We start from the raw sequence: 22,039 nt of genomic DNA on the forward strand, positions 1-22,039 counted from the left end.
CAAAAGATACCCCAGGATTGGATTGGAAGGATCGAAGCAGATTGGATTGAATCAGATTGGGTCAGTGTGGGTTGGATCAGGTCAGGCTGCATTGCACTGGGACATGAAAAGCTGAGTTATCATCTAGAAAGTTTGCTCACTTTTAGGGTATTTCAAATGACGCACTCTTCCATCAGTAGCAGCTCTTTGGCCTCCACATAGTGGACCTTTACATAGACCACTCCCTCTGCCCAGGTGCCTTTCCCTCTCAGTCCCACTTCTGGTGAACCCCTACTCATCCTTCTATTTCTGTCACTTCTTCTGTGAAGCCTTCTCTGATTTCTCCCTTGTTGTCCCACTCCCATCCTCAGCCCAAACATTGATCCCTCTTGTCTCTATTATAGTTCAGTTTCCCTAGTGCCTCACCCAGGTTTTTCAAATGGTAAGAGAAACACACACAGAGAAATTGCTTGTTGAACGAATGATCAAAGTAACTACAAAATGAGGTAGAAGGAAATCTAAGAACTAGATGGAGATACAAGCCACATGTTTAATACCCATTTTCCCCTGTGAGAATGTCAGCTCTGGGAGGCAGGAATTCTGTTGTCTTCCTAGATCTAGTCTCCGCTTAGTATAAAACCTCCCATCCAGAGGCCTCAAAAAGCATGTGTTGGCCACAAACATATGATGAGGCCATTGAGGGAAGAGGAACTGAGTCTGATGGGCATCCTAAGAGGATCAAGAAGGAGGCGGGTCTAGGCTGGTGCTTCAAAGAAAAGCAGACTCATGTTCAGTCAGTAAATATGGGTTGAGGTCCTACTATGCACCATCTTCTGTCCCAAGCACTGGAGCAAAACAAGGTTGTGAACAAAACACAATCCCTACCCTCTTGGACTTGACCTTCTTTTTTTTTTTTTTTTTTTTTGAGATGGAGTCTCACTCTGTCACCCAGGATGGAGTGCAGTGGCACAATCTCGGCTCACTGCAAGCTCCGCCTCCCGGATTTATGCCATTCTCCTGCCTCAGCCTCCCGAGTAGCTGGGACTACAGGCGCCCGCCACCTCGCCCAGCTAGTTTTTCGTATTTTTTAGTAGAGACGGGGTTTCACCGTGTTAGCCAGGATGGTCTCGATCTCCTGACCTCGTGATCCACCCGTCTCGGCCTCCCAAAGTGTTGGGATTACAGGCTTGAGCCACCGCGCCTGGCCTGGACTTGACCTTCTAATGGGAGGAAAGACAATAACTAACTTCAAAAAACAGATATGCAATACGGACGATCCCCAACTTAGGATGGTTTGACTTAATGATTTTTCAACTTTACAATGGTGTGAAAGTGTTCTGAGCATGTTTAAGGTAGGCTAGGATAAGTAAGCTACGATGTTTGGTAGACTAGGTGTATTAAATGCATTTTCAAATTAACAATATTTTCTACTTATGATGGGTTTATCAGGACATAACCCCATCATAACTCAAGGAGCGGCTGGAGTTAACAACTGTTTGATTTAATATATTTTCAGCTTACAATGATTTTGTCAGGATGTGGCCTCATCGTATCTTGAGAAGCACCTGTAACGTCAAATGAAAAGTGCTATGAAAAAAAAATAAGGTGGGATAATGGGATTAAGAGGGATGGAGGAGGGATTTATTTATTTATTTACTTACTTGTTTATTTTTTTTGAGATGGGTTCACACTATGTTGCCCAGGCTGGAGTGCAGTGGCGTGATCTCAGCTCTCTGTAACCTCCACCTCCCGGGCTCCGGTGATTCTCCTACCTCAGCCTCCCAAGTAGCTGGGATTACAGGTGCCTGCCACCACGCTCAGCTAATTCTTGTATTTTTAGTAGAGACGGGGTTTCACTATGTTGGCTAGGCTGGTCTCAAACTCCTGACCTCAAGTGATCTACCCACCCCGGCCTCCAAAAGTGCTGGGATTACAGGCATGAGCCACTGCACCTGGCCAAGGAGTTACTTTAGATGGGTGGTCAGGAAGGCCTCCTGAGAGAGAGGACATTGGAGAAGAAACCTGAATTCATTACGGGGAGGGAAAAGCATGTAATTTGGCTCCCAGGGAAAGAGAATGCAGAAGGGTAAACAGAGAGCAGAAACAACCCAAGATGGGCATGAATTTGGCCACTTAGAGGAAGAATAAGGGGCCAGGGTAGTTGGCTGGAGGGAAGGAGGCCAGGAGGGGAAGCAGGTGGTTCAAGAGGCATAACAGGGAGCATGAGAGGTGCACACCCACAACACATGGGAGCTGACACGTGGGTCACACACCATCGTGCATTCGCACCACACTTTGGGGGAATTTTTAGTATTTTTGAGTATTTGCCTGCTATTATTAGTATTCTAATATAGAACCCTTCAGAAAAAAATGCTTTAGAAGCTGTTCTCAGTATTGGAAATATGTCCCACATTGATCAGGGTATAAGTATTTTAGGAAGGAGATCTCATCCTCCCTAGCCTGACCCCCTGATCTATTAGCAAAACCTTTCTTTGTCAGGATGCTAATTTCATCCAACAGGGCACAAAAAACATCCACGCCTCTTTCCTGTTCTGCTGCCTACCTTGAGTGATGATTTCTGCTCCTTCCTTGTAAAAGGACCAGAGCTATGAAAATGAGCACTAAACCCAAAGATCAAAGAATGGTTACTTCCATTGCAAGTAGCCAACCAGAATACCTGGAAAATAGGAAACCTGCCGTGTCCCCCATTGTTCAGATGGCAGGAATTGAGCTTACGAAGGACCGCACAGGATCTTACCACTAACACTGTGGTCTGTTCGTTTATGAGCTGATTCTGTCAAGGTCTGTTGGCTTTGGTTTTGTGTGAGGTTTAACAGGATTTCAGGCTTGGGGGTGGTCTCTGGATGTTTTCCTTCTTCTTCCTTTTGATGCTTAAAAATATCCCACAACACTAAAGAAACAACCGTGGCTGAGAAGATTAGAATTATACAAAATGTAATTCCCTTTCATATAAGTGTTGAAGGGTGTCTGGTCATCTCTGGAATTGTGATTTTCCTCTCCTCGTACAAAAGTCAAAAAGCTGAGGATTTGGGTTAAAGAAAAATGGCTATGAATAAAGTATGATCTGCAGGTGACCTTCCTGAGCTTCCAGTTTCAAGCCCTAAAATTCCAAAGCAGAACATTTGTAAAACAGCAGTGATAGAGCATTCAGTCAACTACCAGGTCACACGATACAGAGAAGAGAAAATAAATTCGGTATCTGTAGGTTTATCATTTCTGTGTGTCTGTGTGTGTCTGTGTGTCCGTGTGTGTGTGTGACGCACTGATTCACATGGGTGTAGTATTGTTTTCTAGGGAGTATTGAAATTATGAGGGGTGAATTTTTGGTTCCACAATGATTGAAATGATCAAAGGCTAATTTTTAAAGATAAAATCATGACTCAAACAAATATCAAAAGAATATGTGTCAACAGATTTATTTAACTCAGTAATGGATGAGGGAAGTAGAAAGGTTTTAAAACCAATTCAAAAGGAAATTCAAAGAGCAGACACATTTATAGGCTATTAGGAATGCTGAAATGCATTTGATTAATAGATGCAAAACTGGCTTCTTTCATAATGGAGGAAGGGAGTGCATTGTACTCGACTAGACATAAAGTGTATCTCTATGGACAGGAATTGCATTGCTCTGAATTTGCTACAAATAGATGTATCTATAAAGAACTGGAAAACAGTCTAGTTAGAGATAATGAAAGACAAAGATCACCAGGGTTGATGAGCTAGTCAAGACACACATTAAACTTCAAAATTTTCCCTATGTTTTCCTTACGAGGGCTCCTGGCATTTAGTAGACAGGAGCGCAGGATGTTGTAACTACCACCCCACGCAAAACAATTCCACACAACAAACAATTATCTTGTATCCTCCATGACTTTTAAATGTCTTTCTGGATATTCCCGCAGATAAAAACTCTATTTATAATAAATGAGCCTCAAATCTAACTCCATAGGAACACAAAGCATTCGACGTATCTTTTAATACACATTAAATGTGTTTTCTTCACTCCTCCTCTGCCTTTTAATTTTCTGTACTTCTTAGACAGGATGACTTTTGGTTATCTTGCATTTTTAAGTCCAGATGTATTCATCAATGGTAGAAGCAAATATTTCACTCATATTTTACGCCTTGTAGCACATCTGTCCCCAAGCACATATTTATTATGCATTAATTTTGTGCAATTCTATTGTTTTGTTATTGTTATTATTAGCAATATTCTACAAGTTAGTTTCCTTTTTATTTCTCCTTGATATTTTAGCTAAGACAATAGTCTGATTTCTTCAATTTTGTATGTAGGTAGGTCATATTATTTATGAATTTCATTTCAGGAGTGTAAGCAGGCTTCATACAATATTTGTCATAAAGCTGGCTGTTGAGTTAGTCTGGTAGGGTTGAAACCACTGTTTCCTCAGGTGTTTCTGTTTCTCCAGTAACAGCATCCCAATTCTCTTTGGGGGAACAAAGCTTGCCCCCATGGATACAGTCTGGAGGACCTGCCAATCAAGGTGAAAAGTCCCGCACTGGCCAATCTATGCTCTCCTCTTAGAAGCTGCATCTTAGGTAGGGTGACCAAGACATCAAATGCAGTTGAAACTGCTTTACTCTGGCAGCCTGAGTCTTACTGGAATGTGGAATTTCTACCTAAAATATTAATAACGATGATCTTGAAAACCTAAAGAACTAGTTCGAGGCAAAGAAACCTTGCATTCAGCCTTTGACAAAGACTCTCTCCTTAACCAAATGTTAACCAGGTCCTCTAAGCCTTCTTCTCAACTAGACCTTCACCTTGGCCCCATCCTTGCCAGACTTGCCTAGCCCTATTTCAGCAAGAATCCTGATAAGTCAGTTCAGAAAGCATCCCCTCAACGCTCACCCTAGACATCTGGTCACCCTGGCCTGCCATCAGCCGGAACCTCACTTGGTCAAGTCCAGCAAGAATCCCTCCACTCTTGATGTCTCCTTGGTAAATTTCCATCCGCAACCTTGCAATCTGCTTCTTGGTTATAAACCTTGACGTGTTCTCGTATTCAGAATTGAGCTCCATCTCTTTTCTCTGTTACAATCATTTTGACAGCTATTGCAGTCGTCTCGAATAAAGTCTTCCTTATCATTTTAACAAGCATAGGAATAATTTTTTCTTTAACACCGTTCACACAAGAAACATATCCTAGGCTCCTAATGTGGGGCAAGCCCTGTGCTGGGCAGTGGGAACAAAATGACGACAGGCCCAGAGAAGATCCCTGTCCCCATGGAGTGTATGGGGTGGCAGTGGGGGGACAGGACACAGGAAATGGCCAGGTTGACTATTGCAGGCGGGCCTTATAAGAGGATGGAAGGAGGTGTCTAAATAGAATTTTTGTAAAACAAATCACATGCCAAGGTCTGCTACTTTGTAAAAGTGATAACTCTTATGTAATACGGGCAACCAACCCCTAATTTCTCTTGTCTCTGAAGTTCAGGATTTACTGTCTGAAGTGTTCCAGAAGTGGCGAGTCCTGGTTCCGCAAAGGTTGTTTTCATTTGCATTTTGAATACACCAGAGACTGCAGTGCCAATCAGCATGAGAAACTACTTTCTCATACAATCCTCAATTTATGTAAAACAGCACCTTTCTCTAGTAGTCTTTTTCATTCATTTATAGGCCCCTGGCTGAGGCACTGTCAAAACTAATGGCTGCATTCTGAGAGGGCACAGGTGACCTGCGGACGTGGGCTTCATTCTCAAGGTCACTTTCATGTGAGATGTCCCCGACTCGTCCCTCCTCGGGAATGAGATCCTCTGCCCCACCACTCTTGGACCACAGCCACCCAGTCCTGGTCACCTAGGTAATTCCTTTCCTTCACTTTGGGCCAAGTTATGTAATTCCATGCATTTGATATTCATCTCCTCCAAGTTGGCCCCTAAGTGTCCAAACTGAACTTAAGCAAGTGGGGCTGCCAGTTATTTAACTAGACTTCTGCTGGGAGTCAATTGGCTAAAAAGCAGAAACAGACCCTGGAAGCATGATGAAATTAACTATCTTGCAGCTTTTCAAATTGCCAGAAGTGCAGAAAGGCTGGAAGTTTCTGTTTCAGAAACTCAGAAACAGAAACAACTGTTTCTGGCCTCTGCCCCCTCACCTTCCGTCACATCCAGGGCCAACCACTTTTGATAGTTTCTGAATCATGTCTATATTTCTGAAAGCAAGACATCTCAAAAGTAACAGCCCTTGTCCATGCTGTTGTATGGATCAGTAGTGTGTTCCTTCTTGTTGCCGAGTAGTATTTCACGGCGTGAACAGACTACAGCTTAGTCACTCATTCCCCTGTTAGTAGACATTTGGGTAATTTCCAGTGTGGGGCTATGATGGATGAAGCTGCTTATGAATATTCTTACTGACATGTTTTTGTTTCTCTTGTAGATATACCTTGGAGTGGAATTGCTGGGTGATAGGAGAGATGCATGTTTAATTTTTTTTAATTGCCAAAACACTTTTCAAAGTGGCTATCCCATTTCACATTCCCACCATCAATGTATGGGACTTCCAGTTGCTCCACACTCTCATTTGGCCAGCTGTAGACATCGGATGCTGGCTTGCTGCTGTAACATATGAAGGATTTAGCAGAGGGCTCTTCCCAGCAGCATAATTTTTACCTCCTACTTTAGAAGTAGGAAAGATGGCTCTGTGAAGGTAAACAGCACAGGTTTACTACTGTCACTTACTACTGTAGAAACTTGGAGGAGCTGTTGCATTTCTTTGTGTCTCTATTTCCACATCCATTAAATGGGACAATAATTATTCCTACTCCGTAATGTCGAAAGTACCAATTTGAAGATTGCATGATATGTAGTAAACAATAAATGTTAGTTACTACTATTCTGTTAGTCTAGTTACTATTATTCTATTTTGGGTTATCCTGGTCATTTTAAGGATTTGAACATCTTTATTTCTTTGTCCAACTGTGGACAGTGTCTCTTGGCTCCCCGCTTTGTAAGATAATGCTCCTAAAATACGCATAAAGATGCCTTCTATATGCCACTGTTTGGGAAACATCATTTATAAACTAATATAGTCTTCACATCAAATATCTGATTCAGGTATTATTAATTATGCTCAGGATGGAGATAGGGAAATGTAGGAGCAGAGAGGGGGGATGGCCCACCCAAAGTCCATAGCCCAGAGGTGGCAGTACCAGGACTGGGACCCAGGCAGGTGGAAGCCAGGGCCCACATGCTTCCCCACTGCTACTGGATCTCCTCTTTGTCCAGGCCCTCCTTACCCTTACCCACATCTCCACCTCCACCAGGCATATTTGTCTCTATAAATAAGGTGTACATCGTAAAAGTTTAAGAAAAAGTGGAATTCTATTTCTCTTTTTTTTTTTGAGACAGAGTGTCACTCTGTCTTCCAGGCTAGAGTGTAGTAGCACAATCTCGGCTCACTGCACCTCCGCCTCCTGGGTTCAAGCAACTCTCCTGCCTCAGCCTCATGAATAGCTGGGATTACAGGCCCCCGCCACTATGCCCAGCTAATTTTCGTATTTTTAGTAGAGACGGGGTTTCACCATGTTGGCCAGGGTGGTCTCGAACTCCTGACCTCAGGTGATCTGCCAACCTCAGCCTCCCAAAGTGCTGGGATTATAGGTGTGAGCCACCACGCCAGCCTCTATTTTCATATCAGATTAGACATCCACCCAGAAGGAATAAGAGGTATTTGAAGACATTGTCCCTGGCCTGGACCACAGAGACACCAGGTCATCTGTGGGTTTGCTGCTAATTGAGAAGACTCTTCAGAAGCGCGTGAGTTTCTGACATCCTTAGGTATCCTGGCCTGACTGCCTTTCGGTCATCATTTGGGGGAGAGCCCAGACGTCCTGAACTCAAAGTGCAGCTTCCTCCACACCAGTCTGTGGACAAGGCAAGTCCTTGAACCCTTTGCTTCAGTTTTCGCATCTGTGTCTTCCCTAGTCCTCCTACTCCCCAGGCGATCACATCCTGACTGAAGCCTATACGTACTCATTCTATGCTGAGCGTTCTAAAATATTTCAGTCCTACCTCTACTTCTTCCTGAAATCTCTCTTTGTATATTCAACTGCCCACTGAATTCCTCAAACATGTTCTTAACAAAGCTGAACTATTGCTCAACCTCAGGCCCCAAACTTATTCTTCTCACAGTCTATCCCATTTCAGCAAATGGAAATGTCACTATTTCAGTTACTGTGGCTGCAACCCTGACAGTCTTCTTAGCTCCTTCCTTTCTCTTGCTTGCAGCACCAGCTGAAAATATGCAGCCAGAAGAACTGCCCAGCTGAGCCCAGTTACCCAACAGAACCATGAAAGATAATGAAATCTTTGTTGTTTTGAACCACTGGTTTGTGGTTGTTTATTGTGTGGCTCTAGATAACTGAGACATGGTGCTTTCATACACAAATATTTTAGCTACATCCTTGATATAAACTACCAGCTAGGTCTTCAAATATGCCTGCTTTTCTATGTCCCAAACTTCAGAGCCAGCCTACCACAAGAACAGTTTCCCTGCCACTCCTGGATAATACCTCTACAATTACTTAATATGTTTTTTTTTCAAATGGACTATAAAAGTTGGATCATTTGTACAATGTAGCCTGCTACTAAGAACTAGTAACACTAATGATGGCTGTGCATATTGACTGAGCACTTACCATGGGCCACCCATAGCTCTAAGGGCTTTCCATATGGTCGCTTGTCTAATCTTTACCACAGCCCTATGAGGAAGATACTATTATTGTCACCATTTTACAGATGATGACAATGAGGCACAAAGAGGTTACCCAAGGCCTCACAGCTAGAAAGCCAGGGAGGTGAGACTTGACTCCCTATTGTCCAACTCCAGAGTCTAAATTCTCAACTACCCCTCTGAACAACAACAATAGCCACTGGTATCTATCGACTTCTTGCTACATCTCAGACACTTTTCTAGCTCATTATTGATTTCTCCCCACAGATCTTGGAGGTAGGTCTATTATTGTATGCATGTTACAGGTGAGGAAACTGAGGCACAGCAGGGCTGAGTCACGCAGCTGAAAAGTCCACGGCAGAGTCAGGATTCAAGCCCAGGCATTCAAGCTGCAGAGCTCACACCCATCACCAGTCCCCTGTGTATCAGTGAAATAACATTCAAATACACCCATAACCATCAGACAGCAAGATTTTTCTTGCTGTCTAACTCATTTCATGAGCCACCATGGACAGGTAGATCACAATTTGGGAAGCATCTTCCCAGCCTCAGGTGCCTCTTACCTGGGGCACCAGTCTACTCACCTGGATGGCCTACCAGATGCTGGTGGAGCTTTATTTCCATCTGGGGCCCCTGCACACCCTCCATACCTAGCTGTCCCTGGATGCAGGGCCCTCACTGCTTGAGGCTATGCCTACCCAGGACCACATCCAGCTTCCAGGGCTCCTACCCCTTCTGGTCTGCCCCCTCTCTCCTACTCCCTCAGTCCAGGACTCTCATCCTGACAGCCTCCCTCTTAGCTGGAGATGAGAACACCACTGGCATCCACATTCCACCTGGATTTGCATAATCAGGCACATTTACTGCCCTCACTCTGTGCCATAATTACTGACTCGCTCTGCATTCGACACTTTTCAACTCCATGCACGTCCCTCCTCCCTCCTGCATTTTTAAGGTGGTTATTACAGATAGGGCAGACCTTGGCTTTCCCAGACATGACTCTGGCTTTAAAAATGCAAAAAGATCAATGCCCTACTTTATGTAATTATTTCTGCCCCTAGAATCAAGGGAAGAGCAGATGGGGCACACTTTGGAGTCAGCATACTTTATAACTAGGGGAAAAGTTGAGGCCTGTAGTATTTTCCACAGTGCCATCTGCTCCCTAAAATCACACAAATCCCTCCTTGTCCCCTAGAGAGGGGCAGAATTTCCTGGTCCCTGTGAGTCAGACAGGACTCCTGGGCCAGGGTTTTTCATGACATCTGAGTCAGACAGAAAAGTTTGCAAGGGGGAAGTGATCCAATTGGCTATAGGAAAAAAAAAAAAAAAAAAGCAGTGTTCAAATTCTCTAGAGCAGGTTTTTTCCCCCAAATTTTTGAAGAAGGATGCATTATAAGACACACAGATTTCATCAGAACATGAAATAAGTGTACACACATGCACACACACACACACACACACACACACACAAAGGATGTTAGGAAAGTTACAGTCTAACAACAGATGGAAGAAACAAAGCATAGGCCTTCACTGAATCTTTATTTTAAAAAGCAGCTGAAGAAAAGTTTATGAGATAATCAGGAAAATTTGAACGTTGACTAGATATTTGATAATATTAAAAGAATTATTGCTTATTACTTGTAGGCAAAATACTGGCATTGTATTTGTGTTTTAATAAGGAGACTTTCGCTTTTAGAGACACATACTAAAGTATTATGATAAAAATGATACAAGGTCTAGGCCTCAAAATAATCCAAAAGAAAATAAACTAGTGTAAGGTGATATAGAGATGAAATGAGATTTACCATGCATGTTAAAGTTGGGTAATGGGTAAATAAATGTAAGTTTCTTACACTTTCTCCTATACTTTTGTGTATCTGAAAATATGCATATGTTTTATATTAATTAAATTAAAGACCTGTGGGGAAAAAAACTACTGGATCAAAACTCCTAAATAAATCAAAAGAATTTCCAATCAGATAGTGTTTGCAATAATTATAGCAGGTAGTGTTTTAGAGTGTACTCTCTAAAACAAGACTATTTGGGTTTAAATCCTTTCTTTGACACTTACCAGCTGCATGGCTGTGGGCAAGTTACCTATCCTCTCCCTGCTCCCATTTCCTCCTCTGTAACTTGGAATAATAATAGTATCTACATGCTGGAGTTGTTAAGAGGATTCAACGTGTTAAGTGCTTAGAGATGTATCTAGCACACAACAATCACTATCCCAGTAGTAGTCATAGTGGTGGCAACAACAGCAGCAACAGTAGTATGCAGTATTCAGAAATCTTTTTTAATATTGAAGCCATCCAAAAAACATGCTGCAGCTGTACGTGGCTTTGAAGGCATTAAAAAAGAAAACTTTAGACAAAGTTAATTTAACAGAGGTTATTTGGACAAAGAACAATTCAAAAATCAGGCAGCACTCAGAACCACAAGAGGTTCTGAGGGCTCAACTCAGCAAGGTGGAGAGCAAGTGTTTATAGACAGAAGATGTAAATAAAGTACAAAATTAACTTGATGGATTACAGCTAGGCATTTGCCTTATTTGGACATGGGCTGACCTGTTGGCTGCTTCTGATTGGCTGAAGCTCAGCAGTTTGTGATTGGCTGAAGCTCAGCCACTGGTGATTGGCTGAGATCTGGGTATCTGTTACAAAAAATCTATACTCCTAAATTAGGTTTCAGTTTGTTTATATACTAAGGTAGGTTGCAGAGCTTTATGGAAGAACTCAAAGTACAGAGACAGCCTCAGGCTAATGGTCTCCTACTTATTTAATTTAACAAAGTTAATAGGATGTAAGTGGAAGTGAGGTGTGACAGCTTCTTGGAATGTTCCTTGAAAAGAAACCTGATGCTTTGAGCCCTTTTGACTTCATAGCTTCTTCATTCTGGTTGCTTTGGGGGCAACACGTCTGGGGCTGGCTGGGGTTGGAACTGGAGCTGCCGTCTTGGACCATGTACTGTTCCTGGGAATAGAAGCCACACCTGGCAGGGAAACCCGAATGAAGAAATCAGGTCCCTGGGTGCTTGGTCAACTAGTGCCAACATGCCAACCTTGAGCTATCGCCCCAGACTACCACGTGGGAGAAAAGTACATGCACGTCTGTTCAGATGTCTGTGACTGGGAGCACCATTACTCACGGCAGTAATCTGGATCAGGTAATCCTACCTGGTACATTAAGTTGTAATTTGTTTATCATAAATCATAAGAATTGTCATCGCAGAGGAGAGAACACAAATTGATACAGCAAAATACTACACATCTGGAAATGCAAAGGGTGTTGTTCAGCCTCCTTTCAATATATGGAGCTGAGAGGAGAGGCAATGAAGTCATTCTGAGTCATCCTGCCTCAGAGATTTATTTATTCCTCTCTTTTCTATTTTTATCAAATGTCATGGTCTTAGGTTAAGCAAAAACATGAAAAGAAGATTCATGAGTGTGAGCTGTGAAGCCATGTTTAAAAGGAACCTGACAGGTTGAGGTAGAAAATATTATGCTTTTTCCTAGACTGCATGCTTTGTCCTCGATCCTTGGCTGACAGCTCCTGATCTGAGCTTCCAGGCCCTATTTGAATGATACCCCTTCTGAGATGTGCCTTCTCTCAGACCCTAAGAGAGCAGTGGTCAGACGTCCAGCATTGGACACACACTACTACATTCTAAACATCTGCAAACACATCCTGAGCACTTTGTAGTCTCTTGCCCAGTATCCATTCTCTTCTTTCAATATTATTAGCTTTTGTGGATGTTTTCCTTCCCAATTTCCAGTTCACATGACCTGGTGGGGCCCCTCCCTTAGCCTCAAGAATGGAAAACATCCTGAAGCCCATGCCAGTCAGTATATACCATTACTCTGATTACAGTGATTGGTCCAGTAGTAGTCATGTGACCTAAGCTGGTCCAATCAGAATGAATCTTGAGACTAGGACTTATGCTTCTTTTACGGCCAAGTAAGCCTCTAGCAGGCCAGTCCTCTCACATACAACAGCTATAAACTCTGGACAAATTTTTAAAAACAATGACCTGAAAGTGCAGCAGGATGAAGAAAGGCAGACAGATGTGGGAGGGCAGTTGATGCTTGGACAGAGTTTCACCTGAGAGGAGATTTCAGTCTGCAAAAGGGGGACAACTAAAACTCCAACTAAAAATCAGTCATCTCACCCACTTGAAGAACCAGAGGACCAGGCTCTGGGAAACCATAGCCACTGGAATGGAGGAGGGAGATTACAAATGCAGGGAGACATCAGAGACAGGGAGCCCCAAATTTTATGTATAAACTTTTCAAATGTCTAGCTGGTCCCTAAACCACATATGTGTAGGCAGACTACAAGTAGCCCAGCTAAGGCTGCCACAGAATTGAACTGAAATTTGAGCTATTTCTCACTCCAGGAAACACAAACTTTTTCGTTTTTTTTTCTTTTACCTTTAGTAACGGAAGGCAAGACCTTTTCAATTTGAGTTCAGCCTCTTTAGCCACTTGCTTAAAAAATCAACAGTTTTCACAGGAAAACAACAGAATCCAGAATTACTGTATTGGTCACAATATTCTGGATATAATGCAAAATTGCAGGAAAATATGACAAAGCCTCAACATAAAAAAAATAAGAATAGAGACTTATCTGAAGATGACTCATATGTTCAAATTGGCAAACAAAGATTTTATAGTAGCTGTTATACATATGCTAAAGGACATAAAGGAAAATTCATGCACAAGAAATGAATAGATAGGAAATCACATTTAGAGCAAAACTCAGAATTGCTATGTGAGCTATTGGAAAATACTTTGACAAAATGTGAAGCTAATTCTCAGGCAGTTCTTTTGAACCAAAGGAAGAGACTAAAACTTCCTGGGACCACAGAATAGAACTTGAGAAAGAAACAAATACAGCAGAAAGAAAATCTCAGAATTGGAGAGAAACCCAGTGTTCATAGGATTAAGTGCTTCAGTCTAGCCATACCTGAAGCCAATATGTCCCCTGGGCTTTCCTGTGAATCATAGCATGATTCAAGCAATCCTTTTATTCAAGCAACTTTGAATTGAGATTTTTGTCCCTTGAGTAGGAAGAGCCATACTGATTGTCTTATGCAGGGTTCTCTCAGAGGCAGGCATGAAGACAAATTTGAGTGAAAGTCATTTATTTGGGAGCCATAAAAGCTACAGTAGGGGAATAGGAAATTGAGATGTGAAAAAGAAAGGAAGCCATCCAAGGTGACTTAATTGGCAGGTTCTAGAATAGGCAATTCAGGCTGAAGGCTGTGAAGAACATGGTGAATTATCCCACTCAAAGGGCAAAGAAACTGGGATTTTGAGCCACCAGCTCACTTCCATCCCTGATTAGGGGCTGTCCCTGGGACATTAACTCTCTGGCACCTCCAGCCTGCCCGACACACAGGCTGAGCACACTCCAACAGCCAGAGAAAGTTCTTCGGCAGAGAGCCGCAGGTGCTCACAGTAGATGTCACTGACATTTATTTATAGGAACAGTGAGTTCCCAGGAGAGGCAGGCAGGGTACCAACAGCATCTGCTACACATTACACATGACCTTGGCTTTTGTATGATTCTGAGGGTCTTTGAAAAAAATAATTAGCTTTTCTTTCACATTCCCATCCCCAGTGCATAGCAAGGTGTCTGACACGTACATAGTTGCGACCTAATAAATACTTGTTCTCTCTGAATGGCAGGAGGACTATTTCCTATGGGGGTAGGGAAGACAAGGTCTGCAGTGACTGATTATCTTCTTGTTAAAGGCTAATGGAAAATCAAAATTAAAGCAGCAAGATGGCTGCCTTTAAATGATTTCCCACATGTTAAGAAAGTAGAAGATTTCCTGTACTCTTGAGAACCAATGTTTTATTTAAGGAATGTTTTGGACTGTTACAAGTATCCCAGGGTATTGCTTTGCTTTATCTTCCACAGAATTAAAACGGAACATTTATCTCCTGCCTATGGCAACTGGAATGACAAAGCAAAGGGTTGATATAGGATATTTTAGGGTAGATCTTGGTCTCTCAGGAGAGTTGCCAGAAAGTGAAAGAAATGGCTCCTGTACAGGTTTTGTGCCCTTCCAAAAACGCTCCCAGTGGGTCAATACCTGGGCATTCAGACAAATGGGGGAGGCGACAGGTACCATTTAACCAAAGAAATACTTTCAACTCAACACATTCATTGAGTAGCTCCTAGAATTTCAATCCACAGAATTCTAGAATTGTGGATTTTATTTGGTCTAATCCTTAACATCCTCATTTTGCAAGTCTCCAGAATTCCATTCATTCATTGAACAAATATTTTCTGAGCATGTACTATATGCCAGGTGCTGTGCTGCGTGCTGAAGACACAGCAGTGAACAAGACAGAGAAAAGTTTACAGCCACGGAAGCTGGGTTATGGAGAAGAAAGTGATAATAGTGAATAATTCTATGGCACTTACCATGTGCCATGCGATAGGTTATGTGCCTTACCAGTGTTCTCTGGTGAAATCTTCCAGAATTATTCTCTAATCTGGTGTTCTTATTACCCCAGTTTACAGGTGGGAAAAAAGTAGCATAGAGACCTTAGGAAACTTGCCCGGGGTCACAAAACCAGAAAGTGGTGAGGTCTGGATTCAACCCTGCCCTCTGACTTGATTCCACGTGCTCAACCTCCACCCTCTGACTGCCCTGCAGATTGTTTATTCCATAAACTTTCATTAACTGTCTACTGGGTGCCACACACTGTGCTAGGCACTGGGGCTGTAATGAGGAAAAATAAGTATGACTGCTGCTGTCATTAAGTTTACATTCTAGTCCTAGACAATGTGGGTCAATAAATTCATTCATTTATTCACTAAGTGAATTATTACTAAATGACCAGTATGCAACTATCAGCTCTAGGGTTGGCAAAAGTAAGAAAGACATGCTCCCAGCTAGAGTAGAGCAATTTGGAGGTGTGTATAATACTTACGTCACATGCCCAGTTGAGGGGGTAGAATCAAGATCTGTGCATTAAGGTGACCCCCAACTACATGTAGGTGAGTAGTCCAGCCATAGGGCAATACTTCCATGTCCAGTAAATGGTAGATTCTGGAGCTTAAATTCATGTGAAGAGGAAGCTTCCCTGTGCCATTCTCAGCCCAAATCATAGGCAAGACAGAGTGAAGTGAGGGCAGAGGCTTCCAGAAAGCAAGGGAAGCCAGTCTACAGAGAAGCTCCAAGAAGCAACTAAGAAGAACAGAGATTTGATTCTCTCCAGCCCAAATATACCCATAGTTTGAATGGTTTTAATCCCTGTGGATCAATTGAGGAACTTTAAGAGGAAGCCATGTCCATACAGAACAATGCCAAATCCATTTGAAATTCTAACCAATTCAGCACAATGTGAACATGCATGTATACACACGTTGAACGCATTTAGAGTGCTAATCAAGGTGACCAAGATACCTTTGGAATCTGATGAGGTATGGTGAATACTGTTGACTGCCTACCCAACATTTCAATGCCATCCTCACACACACACACACAAAGTCCTTAACTTTTCAGGAATCCTGTTTTCCCTGCATCCCGGGGACTTAAGAAAGTTCATCCTGCTCCCATCCTAGCTACAACACTGTTCTAAGGGTGATTCCACTCATTTCATTGACAGGGATTTGGTCAAGAGTGCACATATCATGCAATTGAGGTCAGGAAGATTTGAAAATGGGTTTGTTTGTGGTTTCTAGGAAACTCCCTGCTTGCTCTTCTGAAAATGCTTGCAAAGGGTACCTGATTACTTCTTCACCCAGAAGGAAGTCCATCCTTGGGATGAAGTCAACACAGAGCAGCAGGGCAGCAGAGATGGAAAGGGTCTGATCCGTGAAGACATCTTGGGATTGCTCGATCACCTATAGATTATACGAACCAACATATTTTGTAATTGTTTAAGCCAGTTGCCATATGAGTTTCTGTTATTTGTACCGAAAAACATCCCGATACACAGTTAATTTGCAGTATGCTTTGGAGAGCTATGAGCTGATTTTTATTTTCTCTCACATTTTCAACAAGAGTGTTCAAAGTTCAAACCACATTTGCAAGGTGCCAAATACCTTACCAAAACCAAAGAAGCCATACAAGGAAGAATATTCATTTTGAAAAGGAGGTCGTTTTTTAATGGTTGGTATGGGGTTCTATCTTAAAAGCATAATGCACCCAAAAATTGATCAACAAGGCCAGGCGTGGTGGCTCACACCTGTAATCCCAGCACTTTGGGAGGCCAAGGTGGGCAGATCACGAGGTCAGGGGTTCCAGACCATCTTGGCTAACACGGTGAAACCCCATCTCTACTAAAACAATACAAAAAATTAGCCCGGCATGGTGGCAGGTGCCTGTAGTCCCAGCTACTCGGGAGGCTGAGGCAAGAGAATGGCGTGAACCCAGGAGGAGGAGCTTGCAGTGAGCCGAGATTGCAACACTGCACTCCAGCCTGGGCGACAGAGCAAGACTCCATCTCAAAAAAAACCCAAAAAAACAAAACAAACAAACAAACAAAAAATTGATCAACAAAACAACCAAAAGTGCTATTTCTTCAAAGGGTCCCTTTACTTGGGGCCTTGCTCAGTTCTGCTTACCTAACGATGCCTAGATAAATGCATGAAAAGTAATATTTACACTTTTGCTTGGTTGCGGTGTGTGACTAAGTGGATGAGACTGAGACAGACAGAGAGAGAATGAGGCAATGCAACAACTTCTCCAAATTCACTGTTTCCTGAGTTTTCTCTCTTCTGTTAAACTTCCCCAAACCAACTCTCCGAAATCACTGGTGTGATGGGGAATGTGGACACTATTAGCATCAATTGTTTCAGACCTGAAACGCAGACCCAGAGAATTCTTTGTTGCCCTTGGAGCTATTTTAAGGTTTAAGATTTAAACCATATTCCTATTTTCTGTATATTTTCCAACATTTCCACTGAATGTAATCCATATGGATGGATTTTTTTCTTAAAAGAGAAAATATGGCCTTGGTGGGAATGCTGGTCTTGCAGCTGCTTCCTCCCCTGCAATCGACCCGTGCACAGCCCTAGAATCACTCCGGCTGGGAAGGAGAGAGGCTGCGTTCAATAAAAATGCAAAATGCTCCAGACATTCATGACTATCTGTGCTGTGCATGAATAACGACAGCAGCTTGCAAGTGGGCAGGACTTGGCAGAGAGGCCCCGTCACAAATCCACTGCCGCACCAACACGCTCCGACGAAGTGCCTGTGAAATCTGCCTTCAGTCACTAATTTCACACTCCAGGGACAGAGCTGCGAACAGCTCAGAGCACATAATTCTCATTTTAATAACAGTTTCCTTAACCTTCAGACATCCTTTTATGGCATTTCTTCCACCTTTTAAAAAATTAAAATGCTCAATTCCTTTAAAGTTAAGTCTCAGGTTTGCTTTCGTTTAATCATCTCTTTACTGTGTTGACTCTGCAAACAGAAGAGATTTTATTTTGTCTTCGGATCATTTGTGAAGCTGTTTCTGGCTCGGCTGCATTTCTAAAAAAACAAAATGAATCGTTCGCATATTCTGCATTCATTTTTTCCCTCTCCTGCAGCTTTCTAAATAATGTAGGTATTTTGGATGCTTCTGTCATGAGCACGGAATGCATTTGCAATGCCTTGCTAAAATATGCTTTTCATCTCCCTTCAGATCATAAAATGAATTTTCTTCTCTGGATTTCTGCAGACCTGAGAAATACCATCCTCTTCTGGAACGTGTTGCAAGACACAGGGGAGGGTCCTTTGGGACAGAGGAAAGAGTGAGGATCCTGAGTTGCAGATGGGCAGGCATCGACCCAAAGAGGGCAATTTGCAAGATTTCTGGTGGCTGGATTTATGAACCCCAAAAGGGTTTGCCTTGGGAATTCAGGTTTGATCATTCCTGTTAACTCAGTAGGGCATTCCCCTCAATGACTCAGACATAGTATCTATTCAGATGATTGAATATTGTGAAAATCTGGTTCAGTTGCTTTAGAAAATACATCACAGGTTTGTTTCTGAGATAAATTATCTTGTTGGGGTTGTTTTTTCTGGTTGTTATTGTTGTTGTTGTTGTTGAGACGGAGTCTCACCTGTCACCCAGGCTGGAGTGCAGTGACATGATCTCGGCTCACTGCAACTTCTGCCTCCCAGGTTCAAGCAATTCTCTGCCTTAGCCTCCCGAGTAGCTGGAATTACAGGCGCCCGCCACTGTGCTCGGCTAATTTTTTTGTATTTTTAGTAGAGAAAGATTTAACATTTTGTTCTTTGTGGATTTTATTGCTTTGGTTTTGACATTTAAACTATTCCATTACAATAACATTTATCTTGATTTTTCAGAGTTTTGGCATCCCCCCTCAAGAAAGCCCAGGGGAAGAACCTTAACTGATTAATCTTAGCCCGATTCCAGAATTTACTGCAAGCCCAAGGGTGAGGTGAGTTTAGGGGTCCCCTTCGGAGGACAGGAATTCAGGGGCCCCCAACCTTTCCCTCATCAAGATGGTGAGTTTGGATCTTGATACGGTTTGGCTCTGTGTCCCCATCCAAATCTCATCTTGAATTGTAATCCTCATGCGTCAAGGGAGAGACCTGGTGGGAGGTGATGTGATCATGGGGGCGGTTTACCCCATGCTGTTTTCCTGATAGTGAATGAGTTCTCATGAGATCTGACGGTTTTTAAAGTTCTCTCTCTCTCTCTCTCACACACACACACACACACAGAGAGAGAGACAGACACACACCTGCCTCCATGTAAGACGTGCCTTGCTTCCCCTTCCCCTTCCATGATGACTGTAAGTCTCCTGAGGCCTCCCCAGCCAGGAACAACTGTGAATCAATTAAATCTCTTTTCCTTATAAATTACCCAGTCTCAGGCGCAGTTCTTTATAGCAGTGTGAAAACGGACTAACACAGCTCTGTCTTAGAAAGAAGGAAGATTTAAGAGTTTGTAGCTGGGCCCAGGTCTCAGCTCTCCTGAAGCTTACTAACGTCAGGAATTAAATCCCAAGTGAGCCACTGATACATGCCATTGGCTTCCCACCACCTGTCTTACCCTCTCTTTTCCCCTCTCTCTGTGTGTTCTCATTGTGACTTGTGGCATGGCTGGCATCGCACTTTCAGGATTATTCCACATCAGAGCAGCAGAGTGCCAGAAAGTTCTTTGTGTGAGGGTCTCTCGGATGAAACCCCCAAATACCAGGATCCCAGTATCATCCTTGTGGACACAAGGCACACATCTGAGGAGAGGGTGGGGGTTTTCCAGGCAAGAATTTCAGATTCAGCTGTGATCCTGCTCAGCCCCACCCTCCGCTGCTCCAAGATTGATGTAAAAGTCAACTTTGTCACTCTCAGCGCCCTTAAGCGTCTGCTACATCTACACAAAATACCAGCCACAAGTTTTGGATATTTGCCCTCCAAAATGCCAACCCTTCAGACATGTGGGAATGTCTAGAAATGTATACTTGAGTAAGGAATCCCACCGACCATTTTCCCAGATGATTGAAGCCCTGGAGTTGTTTTGGATTGGTTATTATAGTGGCAAAAATGTTCTTTTAACCTCCCAAAACATATTACCCTTCTTTTCACAATAATGCAGGGAAACAAATCTGCCATGGCACCCTGATGGTCTTGCACATATCAACATAGGCCACGCAGGCAAGGCTTGAACCGCAGCTCACTGGACTCTTGGCAGAATGTCTCAGGATCCTCCAGGAATATGAGGTACCCTGGGCATCTTCCACTCACCTCCCTCTCTCCCTGAGAGGCTCACGGGACAGTTTCTCACTACCAAGCAGGTTCCAGTAGGTTTTCCATCTTGCCCCTCAGAGCATCATTGCAGACCATAAAACTGCTCGCTGCACTCTAGGACTGGCTCCTCTGCATAGAGTGTCCCGTCAATCATGGCAGTCATTCAGGCCCTTGTATCTAGGTATCACCTGCCTAAGGGCCCTAGGAGCTTGTATTAGGCTGCTATTGCATTGTTATAAACAAATACTTGAGACTGGGTAATTTATAAAGCAAAAAGATTTAATTGGTGCATGGTTCTACAGGCTGAAGCAATAGCACCAGCATCTGCTTCTTGGGAGGCCTCTGGAAGCTTACAGTCATGGCGGAAGGCCAGGCAGGAGCTTGCATGCCACATGGCAAAAGCAGGAACAAGAGGGAGAGAGAGCAGGGGGAGTAGGTGATGCATACTTTTAAATGCCAGATACCATGAGAACTCACTATCATGAAGATAGCACCAAACCATGAGGGGTCCAACCCTATGATCAAAACACCTCCCACCAGGCCCTACCTCCAGCATTGAGGATTACATTTCAACATGAGATTTGGGCAGGGACAAATATCCAAACCATATCAGAACTACCACCCTTGGCTACTCTAGGTAAATCAAAAGCCAGCCAAATCTAAATAGGGCTCATTGTTCCTTCATCGACCAAATCATTCAGGACTCAGCCTTACCTCACCTTGTACTTGACATTCGGACTTTGTTTTGGAGAATTAACTTTCCCTGTTGTGAAGTCTGAGGCAAATGGTAAATTGAAGTGCCCTGCCCCTCCCCTCACCAAACAACAGTAAGCATGAGACCTCAGCTGGGAGGACCCAGCCCTCTCTGGACCTCGGATCTTAAGAGAAGCAGCGTGGGCTACAGAAACAACCAAGAGCACCAGTGATGCCCTTCGGGGCTTGCCCATGACTTCCTGCTCTCCATGCCCCAACATGGTTTTGGTTCCCATGCTTTTTCTAAACCTGGTTGCTTGCCTTTCTTTTGATTCTCTGAGCTGCCCAATAGCCTACTGATCAATTCTCCTCTCTGTGAGTACAGCCCAAGTTGAGTTCTGTTGCATGCCATCAGACAATCCTTCCTGACACTTTCAGCCCCGTTGTTCCTTGGCAATTCCTTCTGGCTTAGTTTGGACCTTTCAGCAACCTGACTGTTACCAAAACACCAGGGGTTTGGTCTAGGTCCTTCTGCTCGCCACACAGAAAGCCAATGACTGAGACGATGAGTATTGCCAAGGAAGAAGGCTTTAATCAGGTGCTACAGCCAAGGAGATGGGAGCTCAGTCTCAAATCCATCTCCCTGACCAACTAAAACTAGGGGTTTTTATATAGCAGAGAAGAAATGTAACAATGTGTAAGTAAACGGGAGTTACTGAGGGGCGAAAAAGCAATCATCTTGAATGCATTTCATTGTCTGGATGTGATGATCTGGTGAGTTTCAGTTCGTTGATACTTTTGAGAGGCCTAGGAATTCTTTCTTGAGGAAGGAACTCAGAAAAAACATGTAAGTTTCAAGCTTTAAGGCCAGAAACGCCAATTTCCATGTTTATTAAAAAAAAAAAAAAAAAGGCTGGGCGCGGTGGCTCA

This window comes from Theropithecus gelada, chromosome 10 (genome assembly GCF_003255815.1).
Source record: "Theropithecus gelada isolate Dixy chromosome 10, Tgel_1.0, whole genome shotgun sequence".
NCBI classification, from domain to species: Eukaryota; Metazoa; Chordata; class Mammalia; order Primates; family Cercopithecidae; genus Theropithecus; species Theropithecus gelada.